The sequence below is a fragment of the Cephus cinctus genome, unplaced genomic scaffold, assembly GCF_000341935.2.
Source record: "Cephus cinctus unplaced genomic scaffold, Ccin1 Ccin1_scaffold0462, whole genome shotgun sequence".
Taxonomy (NCBI): domain Eukaryota; kingdom Metazoa; phylum Arthropoda; class Insecta; order Hymenoptera; family Cephidae; genus Cephus; species Cephus cinctus.
In genome coordinates this window covers 1,274,370-1,284,407 of record NW_014333138.1, presented here as the reverse complement: position 1 = coordinate 1,284,407, position 10,038 = coordinate 1,274,370, and the positions used below count along the sequence as shown (strand labels likewise).

Genomic DNA, 10,038 nt, shown 5'->3' with positions numbered 1-10,038 from the left:
CGATATCCAGGCAATTCTATGAATTCCTGTGAGTGTTACGGAGGTGTAGTGCTGTGCTGTAGTGCAGTGCTCCCCAGAGTGGCAGTGTAGCAAGTTCTCGATTCGTACAGTTCTCGCGTTGTTTTTTCGATATCCAGGCAATTCTATGAATTCCTGTGAGTGTTCCGAAGGTGTAGTGCTGTGCTTTAGTGCAGTGTCCACCAGGGTGTCCTTTGGATGCAGTTCTCGGCCTCCACGGATTAGCTGCACTAGCTCCGGTGAGTCTCCCAATTTATTAATTGGTGAATGGATCTCGATAGATAGTTCAGATTCGTTCTGATACGTTCTCGATTCGTCGCTCTCTGTCTCTCGCACTATTTGCCGGACTCTTACTCCGACCCTCTCTACCTCAAACGTAGCAGCCTGAGCGGCCGTGCATTTCCGTAACTGTCTGCTCCCGTTCGTGTATCCAGTCACGTTTGCTGATTTTACGCGACCCCAAAAATCGACAGGATCCGTTAAGCTATCGCCTCGTCTGATAGGTTCCGTCAGAGCTCTCGTTCTTGGTGAAGTTGGGCCTGTTCCACCCCAACTCCCAGTTTATACCGGCTCGTCAGTTCCCGATGAAAAAAGAATTGGCTGGCGCCCGCCTGGCTTGCGGATGCCCGAACGACGGGTGGACGGCCGAAGGTAACGTAGGTTGGTTCTCGAAGATAGTCGTTCTCGTATGTTTTGCTATCGGGGTCGGGTCATAAGTTAAAAGAATTACGTTACAATACATATGTATACATTGATATAAATTTTGTACTATTATCGCATCATAGTTGATTCTAAGATAGATACTCAGTGGGCGGACTGAGATGAATTCGTGTGTTTGTGTTGAACCCTATACTATATTTCCTTTGAAACACTAATGATCTCTCAAGGACACTCGTTAGGAATTTTCAATTACAAGGGTAAATATTTACCTTTGATATATCAGAGATACCTCAGTCTTCTGATTTAATGAAGCAAACTAGTCCAATTTTAATTATTTAATCGATAAAATCACAATATCCTCAATTAAGTAACACACAAAAGAAAATATATGTTAAGAATTTGACATTAAAAATTTGGATTGCCAATATTGATGTCTATAAAGTACTATGTAGTATCAAACATCTTTTTTAGTAAATGACAATTTACTCAATATACAATAATTTTATTGTAATGACATTGTAATGACAACGTTTCGTTTCGTAAGAAAGTGGTCCTTAAAAATGGAACTGTTAAAAAGTCCTGCACCGTGTAACATGACACACACTTTGCATTCGTGAAAGTAATATTGCGTAAAATACAAGTCCGCAAATTCTGTTTCATACAACGACTTTACTCAAATACACATGTTTTCATTGGGTAGTGAAGGGGGACATTTAAATTCATTGACCAGCTAATTGCAAAATGTTTACATGCGCAATAATTCATTTGCACTCGGAGCTTTGGAATGAATGCAAATCTGGAGAGATGTAAAGGAAGATTAATTAGCAAGTTTGCTTCTCAGGTTAACATTTTTAAATGAATTATGATTTAATATACGTTTTGAATAACAATTTCATGCGATGAAGCTAGCTCAAATTTGTATAAAATAAAAGTTACGACCTCGGCCAAATATTATTAATTTTTCCAACATTTTTTAATAACATTTTAATCTCATTATTTATGAAAACTATAAAACGGTATTCCGATTTAAAAAGATTAATAATAATTTTCTATTAAGCCACATGCCAATTTTGACGCTTTAGTTTATAGTATGGTAGAATTGTGTTAGAAAGTTGACCCTACATTTTTTTGTAATGCCTAATCAAAAGAGCTCAATCAACTGCGTCTGTTGGCTCCAAACATAATTTGTTTACTGTCTAGTTAAAGATATAATTATTATTAAATTTGAGCAAAATCTATATCGTGGGGGGGGGAATGGTTATATTTAATCAGATGTCCTAAAATATCTAAAAAATTAGCACGTTAACCTATGCATTAGAATATATTTCCAGATAGCTTGATATCTGAGGCATTTACTGTAAAAAATTGATCATCATTACAAACAAATAATGACACATTTTCTTCGTTTATTCTATGAAGTAGAGTTATATCAGAAGTATACGAAATGTCTGCTCGTGAAATGGTTATAAAAGTCTATTGGATTGAATAGCCCCTAAAATATAGTAATTTCTCACCAATTGACGTAAAAATGTAGAGAAGTTAGATCATTCGGAATAGATGATATGTAGGATATACATACGTGACTCAAATACAATATTTATGTAAAATTTTTCAACGTTCAGTACTTTCTCACAGAAACTGCAATCTCTGAATTGTGGGACGGATTGACATCCGCTCGATCGCTCGTTGAACTTTTGACTTTTTTTTCTAGCGTTTGTGCGCATTCAAAGACTGTCACGAGTTCAGGATGCCAGCAGAAATATATTTGGTGACATTGTACGAGTTGAAGTTCTCATACATTTTTCCGATATTCGCGATTGTATTTGTGTCAAGCATTTTGAATTTTTTTTTTCTTGATATATAATCCTTAAAAATTGCAATACTGAGCATTGCCTCATCTGTACAATAACGATATCTATAAAGTATAAAATCCAAATTTCTTTTGAATTCCTAAACATTTATTATTTTTCGATCATTTAAATAAAAGTTAATTCCTAATTATTATAATTATAAAAATGTAATCCCTCAGAACCGTACTTTTACTATGCGCTCCGTAAAAAGAACTTCAGTAGTAGGTAATGGAATTTTCATTATGCAAGTATGATTAGTCGTGATTAATTATCAGTAATGTAACAAAGATTAAACACTACATAATGATGTTTTATATAATATTTATTGTTTCTTCAAATTTGTAGAAAAACAGGATGCTTGTATGACATAAATAATCTTCTTTTGGTACAAATGGCAGAGTCTAACAAAAAACTTCGTTTCTATGAAAATAAGACCCAAACGAGACTAAATAATATTTAAAAAATAAGGATTTCGCCAAGAAAATGACAAAAATATCACTTATCTTTTTAAACTAAATATTCCTATCGTGTACGAATCCCGACTAGTACTCTTTCTGCGTAAGATTTTTGTGGATTGTAGATAAATAATTACAATAATTACACAAAGTGGTGTTCATTAAATATTCACATACATATATACCTATATAGCGCGCTATTTAGAAAAATGAATAAGAATAGTTTTGAAAATTCAGATCGATTGTTATTCATGTGGCATAACGCGACCTATAAAAGTAAAGTCAGACGGGTAACAAGGGAAGAATGAATAAAGTGCAACAAAGGAATATTCTAGATGAGTTTCGATCGAAGAATGCTACCGGCCGAAAAACTAGAAAAGTAGGTAAATTGCAAAAAACGTGGAGTAATAATGAATCTTCATTATTTTGATTACGAGATGCAAAGATTTCTCTGCCTTTTTTTCCACACAAAAGGAAGCAGCAGGAAAATTTACTAGAAAAATGCAAATCTGGCTAACTGTTAAATTAGGATGTAAGTTTCAGCAATACTTTGTGGCATTTTTATTGAAATTGATAAAAAATTTTTAGTACGGATTATTTCACTACGAAATATATAGATTCATGATAAAAGTGCACTTGTTTTTTCGTGCTCTAATTATCGATAACGATAACAGCGTAATGGTGAATTATTTTAACGCATTTTATTAGTTATCGTTTTTCAATACATTGGCTGAAGAGAAACCTTAATTGTTTCAAATACAAAAATTTGCCCCAAACGAAATTAATTCATTATTGATTGATTCCGATAATAATTTTCGATTCTATCCGATAAGCTTTAATACTTTTCTAAATAGAAACTAATTTTATAAGATACAAAATACTACGAAAAAAATTTCCTCAGTTAGTAAATTCTTAATTTTATGAGAAATCATACAATTTGCTGATTTCATAACATATATGTCTGTCATTCTATTATAAAACAAGTATCTGATACTAAACAGGAACTGTGATGTCAAACTCGTTGACGTCGAGTGAATTTTTCATACTTGTGTTGAAATCGCGGTTTTTCAAATTGAACATTTTTTGTCAACGATAAAGGTTATTCAGGAATATTGCAGCAACTGAAGGTAATTCTGTTACAGAAATCAAGTGGATGGATTAAGTATACTTGATGCAGTATTCCTAAATAATCATATATGCCCAATTGAGAATATTCCTGGATCAAAATTCTATAAGAGAAATTGATGAGCATACATATATGTATATTAGAAATATCCCATGAAACATAAAAATGTTATCATAAATTAATTTAATATAGGTAGGTTATGAATGGATAAATGCAAATTATTTCGTTCATAAGTACGTTTTGAGTGTCCCGTAAGTGGTTATGCAGTTTGTTCAGCTTCTAGCCAAATTAAAAGTATCCGACGTATGTTAGATGCCCCGAAAAGTTGTCGCATTGCCAAAGTGACCTGAGCTACGATTATTTATGAAACCGCGTATACCGTGAAATGTTGCAAAGGGCGCATAAATTCTTAACTTTAATATCGCTCGAAAATAATCGAACATTGCGAATTCCCTGACCTGGAACTTCTCGATTACCAAGCATTGGCCATGATGCTAAGAGAAGAATCCGGATATCGATAAATAAAAACAAAAATCTATACGTAAATCGCACGCTAGCCTTATTTTCGTATCTACTTACTCCATACGAATGTTTGACAACGTACACAACAAAGGCATGTAAAAATACTTATCAGGAATAGACAATAGAAAAATGAGATAACCATACATTTCAATTCTTTCTTAAACGAAACATATCGAACTTCTGTGCGGTTAGTATTCAGGAGGAGATTGCGCAACATATCGGTTGCTACATGAGTAAAGATAGAACGTTTACGTAAATGAAATAAGATTTCCCTTGAACCAGGAGCCATTTGTATTTGAGGTATTGGAAAAGAGGCTGACTTGGGAGGAATCTAAAGCGTTTATTGAAATTTCGATGGAATTACATTTGAGGGATTGTAAAAGTTATGTAATTCAATATGAATTTATAAAAATATTTTAAATTGGATTTTAAGTCATTAATATTCTTTTGTATTGAATGATTTTGACGAGTAGCTTTACGACATTAACGTACCACTTTTAAAAAATGTATAAGAGATTGAAAGTATTATTAAGAACCAAGACTAATTGTAAGAGCACGAATGAATGTAATTTATGAAGTCGCTCTGAATAGTACTGAAGCACATACGAATTATCGATCGGGGATATTCATTTAAGAAAATTTCTTAAATTTACGTTCATCAGCGTTATCGATCTGGTGACCTATATCGTCTTGGAGAGAATCAAATCCAAAATAAAAGGGAATAAAGAATACAAATACTTATACTAAAAATTATTTTACCTGCACAGAACACTTTTTACGGGTATAATTGCAAGTAACGCATTACATGAATAGGCCTTTACGTAGATGAATAATAAAAAAGATCGATTTTATAAAAATATCGATTCGCATCCAATAATTTGCACGCATTGGACGATCATGTAAATTACCTCGATTATTTAATGTAGTTGTCACGTCAAATCATTTCATGTGCCTATTTTGTTGAAGCAGTTAGTAAAATTCTAGCACCGAAGGATTTCTTCAACAGACTTCTTTCGAAACATTTCTTGCGCCCATGTTAGGAGCTAAAATTGATTTCACGTATCAAGGAGTCCTTACAAAAAACCATGACATTTTTAAGTGCTTTGCCACTTCCGATTGTAAATGAGAAGATCCGACATAGTAAGTTTTTACAGACAGTATAAATTCTGGGAGAGAGAAAACTTTTTTTTTAGGTGAACATCTCAATCGGATTGACAGTTACACGATCCTTGTTCTAGGGTTTGGTCATTTATTAAAAAAGTATTCTATTGACAGATATCCTTTTATTACGTGTAAAAGTGTACTAAGATAAGATATCTAAGACCCTATTTCATACCCGTGAATTTACCCTATCCATTTGGATTCTATGGTAGAACAACTTTCAGATTGCGTATTTCTACTGAATAACCTTGTATTTCGCGAGGTAAAAAGTTGACTGAAATGGCATGATGATGGTGTCAATAACGGGTAGCCCATACCAAACGCATCACCCTTTAATACACGCACGTGTATGAGAAGGTGCATAAAATAGCACAGGTTATGTAGTAGCTGCTTGATGCATCGGTAAACTCAATTTTAATAATAACGTAATAATGCAAAATTTCTATATTATGCGCGAAGCATTACTTCCGCCCATATGGCGCAACGTGATTAACTTATTTAAAGTGCTTAAAGTAAATTGATAGCTCATGAATTTTTCATCACGTACATGACATGTATATCCATATATAAACGTCAGTCGTTGTTTCAACTGATAAATATATAAATTTATTGATTTATATAATTATAATTATGATTACGCGACGAAGATATAAATATCAAGTTGAGAGCAGAAATATGGTATACAGTCATGAAAAGTTTGTTAAACGCCTCTCAACTGAATCCCTATGAAGTTCATGAAACCATGTAGCTGATGTTCAGACAAATCCTGATTATAATTGCTCCGCACCCACAGTACATGATTAGCTGATAAAAGGAAAGCATTATTCTGAGAAGGAAAGTTTTAAGTTGCAGAAAGTTTGACATCATCACTTATAGAATTACGCAGTTGAACAAGACCATGCATAGGAAGTATGTGCTAAAGCACCTACCGCTACTATATATAGTTAACCTCGTTAAGGCTATAAGCATGTCATATTACAAAATTAATTTCCTATTAACCACTTGATTGTTGTTTCGAAGAAATCAATTTGTTAGGTTAGGTTAGAATTAGGCATTTACGATATGATCATTGATATCTTGTACATTCGCATTGTTATCATATTGTTTGAAATGGAAATAAAATTTTTAGTGAACGTAATAACACTTTGAAAACAGTAATCCAACTACACTGAAAACGAGAAAGTAATATAAAATAAGGGTAATATTTAATAAAACAAAGTATCCAAGTGATACCTTACGCATTTGTAATAATTTATTCGACAGAAGACAATTATTTACTATTCGATCAATGATCACAATGTTTTCGAACCGCAACTTCGTTAAAACGTTCCGTATGAATATTGCAAACGTATGAATATTCCAAACGTCTAAACTTAGACTCAAAACGGAAAATAGTTTTAAAAAATGATCATAGGGATCCTTTAAACTTCAGAAAGAGCTCGCTACGTTCAACATGTCACAGCATAAAAAGGTTGCCCAAGCAATAACATAAGCCCAGACATATGTTGTAGTCACGGTTTCACCTTCTTCGTTCTTATTCTAATCATTTTTATTCTCTTCTTCCTTTTTAACATTCCTCCTCTCTTTCTCTCACCTTCTCTTTGCACCACCCACCGGACGCAGTTGGTCCTTTTTCCAATCTCCTTTCGGCACCACTCGGTCTCCCAAGCGCCCAACCCATCTTCTTCTACTTTACTTGGATTCTCTCGATCGCTCTCAATTCTCATCTTTCTCGCCATCCTCAATCTTTCTCAGTACCTCCTCGTTATTCTGCCAGTTCTCCTCACGCCCGGCCCTCTCGACAACCTCAGTCTCTACAGTCTCCGTCATTGTTTCTCCCTTCAGTAACACAGGACCGTACCTAAAGGTAAAGTTTATTTAGCACTGACGAGCTCCGGCATAAACTGCGAATGACACGTCTACTCCACTTTCGTCTTGCTCTCTTGTTCCATTTACATTCCTCAAGGCGAACTGATATACGTAAAACCAACCGGTGGATATTGTTCACTGTTCGTCGTCAATTTTTGCAAATTGGTTTGTTTATTGCTAGATTTCATTCTACCAAACGACCAAAAAGGAAATGGGGAAATGGGAATATTAAATATAATGCGAAAGTCGTAAATTTTCTATACTTCAAAATGTTTTCTCATATCTGTTTTATTTGACTATATATTCATGAGGATTTCATTGATCTAAATTGAAGGCACGGCCAAAGAATGAAAAAGATGAACCGAACGCAATTTTCATTTATTTTCTATACTATTTTATAGTATTTATACTATTCTGATTTTACTATACTTTTTCGGTTAAATGAAATATTATATTGTCGAATATGTCACTGGACATTTTACATTAGAAAGAGAAAAAAACAAATGCAGCAACAGCGAAATTCTGGTTCTTTTGTGATCTATTCTCGATATTCTACTCCCAGATATTCAGATAACCAATTAAGGAATGCCACACATATTTTTCGCTCTTTACGGATTTTCTCCCACTTTCTGCTTCCTGGGATTTACATCGATATGATCTGCAATAATGTGAAATACTACTTCCTCATAATCATTCAATATACTTTATTTTTCCAAAATCTTAATAAGGGCACGGGAGGCGGGGGGGGGGGGGTTAAAATTGGGATTATATTTATTTGGGAAGGATTAATTTGTGAAATGTAATCTGGCCACAATCGTTTACTAGCAATCAAAATGTGCGAACATATTAAATAAAGTTAACAGTATCTAAACATTAATACATCGGTGGGAGCATGATAGAATTATTTTAAAATAAAAAAAATCATAATATCCAAAATCCCTCAATTTCACACAGATCTAAAAGTTATCCGACCTAATGTTGAAAGAACATTCTAATGGAACAGAGCGACAGACATAGAAAAGATGAATGTTTCCATCAAATAAGAAACACGTGATGAATATATAGAAATCTTTCTTGTCAACAAAATAACATCAACATAAGAAGAAAATACACGCTGGACTACTATATCACAAATTGATAAAAGTTTTTCCGTGGTTTGTGAATTGTCGAGAAGTCGTTAGTTGCCTGTTTTTTTTTGGGCTACTCGGAAAACCAAAAAAAGTTCAAACAACCAAAAATGAAATGCACATCTCATGAACGATAAAATGCATCTTTATTCTCTCCCGCGTTTCTCTTTTCGTTCGCGGAGTATGTAGTCACATAGAGCCACCGAAATGAGGTGAAGGTCAGCAGAGGAACAGAATAAAAAGCGAAGGCAAAGGTTCACATTAAAAGTCGAAAGTAGCACACTAGAGCTTAAAGAGAGAGACGATACTCATTTTGTTAGTGATAGCAGTGTCGGTAGCGCAGTCGGTCAAAGAAATTCCTTGAAGGAAGTGAGGATTGATGGTGAGGCCAGTGGGGGTGGCTATAGTGTAGGGAGTAGAACAAACAGTAAAGGTCGCGGTAGAAATCATGACGGGATGAGAGGGAAGCTCAAGAGAAATATGAAAAAAAAAGTGAATAGGAAAAAATAAAAAAGGAGGAAAAGTAGATAATGTGTAGGAAGATGCTGGTATTTGATAGATCAAGGAAGATAATAATGAGAGAAGGTAGTGACGTTGACGGTTGTGGTAGCGATGGTGCTGCTCCTCCTGGTTGTGGTGGTAGTGATGGTGCTGTTGCTCCTGGTTGTGGTGGAGGGCTGACCGTTGAAAAAAAAACTAGAAATTGAGATTTCACGGCGAAATGTATGTACGTACGGGCCTGCCGGGTATTGATTGTCAGCCGAGGGTGCGCGTTGTGCTCGAAGCTACCATTTGTACCGGCGCGACTCGGAAACTCGAATCCTGTGCCTGTGCCAGGCGGGCCAGTCTTCCCTAGGCACTCGACGAGCCAGTAGCGGTTCCGCGAGCAGGCACACACGAAGCACGCGCGGCGACACGCCACCCACCACGCCAATCCGAGTTCCTCCTGTTCCCCTCGTTATTACTCCAGTTCCGCACGTTCCGCGCCCGCGTCGTCAACGAGACAAAATACACCGCAACACTGTCAGGATTACGGTGGCCAACACCGGCGAACGTGCGCGCCACGGACAACAACGAGAAAGCCAAACGAAAAGTACCTGGAGGTCGACGGACAAAGAGCTACCTCATCTATCCGACAAAAAGCCACCCGTTTTTGAATAATCGACGCGATTCATTGACATTTCCTTGGACAGTGGATCCTCTGATACGCCCACTTCCACGAGAACGTCTTCAAGATTTCTTAGTAGCTC

At 35.5% G+C, this 10,038-nt stretch overlaps 1 protein-coding gene across 4 annotated transcripts in view; it reads left to right on the top strand.

Moving 5' to 3' along the window:
* LOC107268037 (alpha-catulin) overlaps positions 1–10,038 on the top strand; it is a 59,251-nt gene that overhangs the window by 6,072 nt on the left and 43,141 nt on the right. The window lies entirely within an intron of this gene.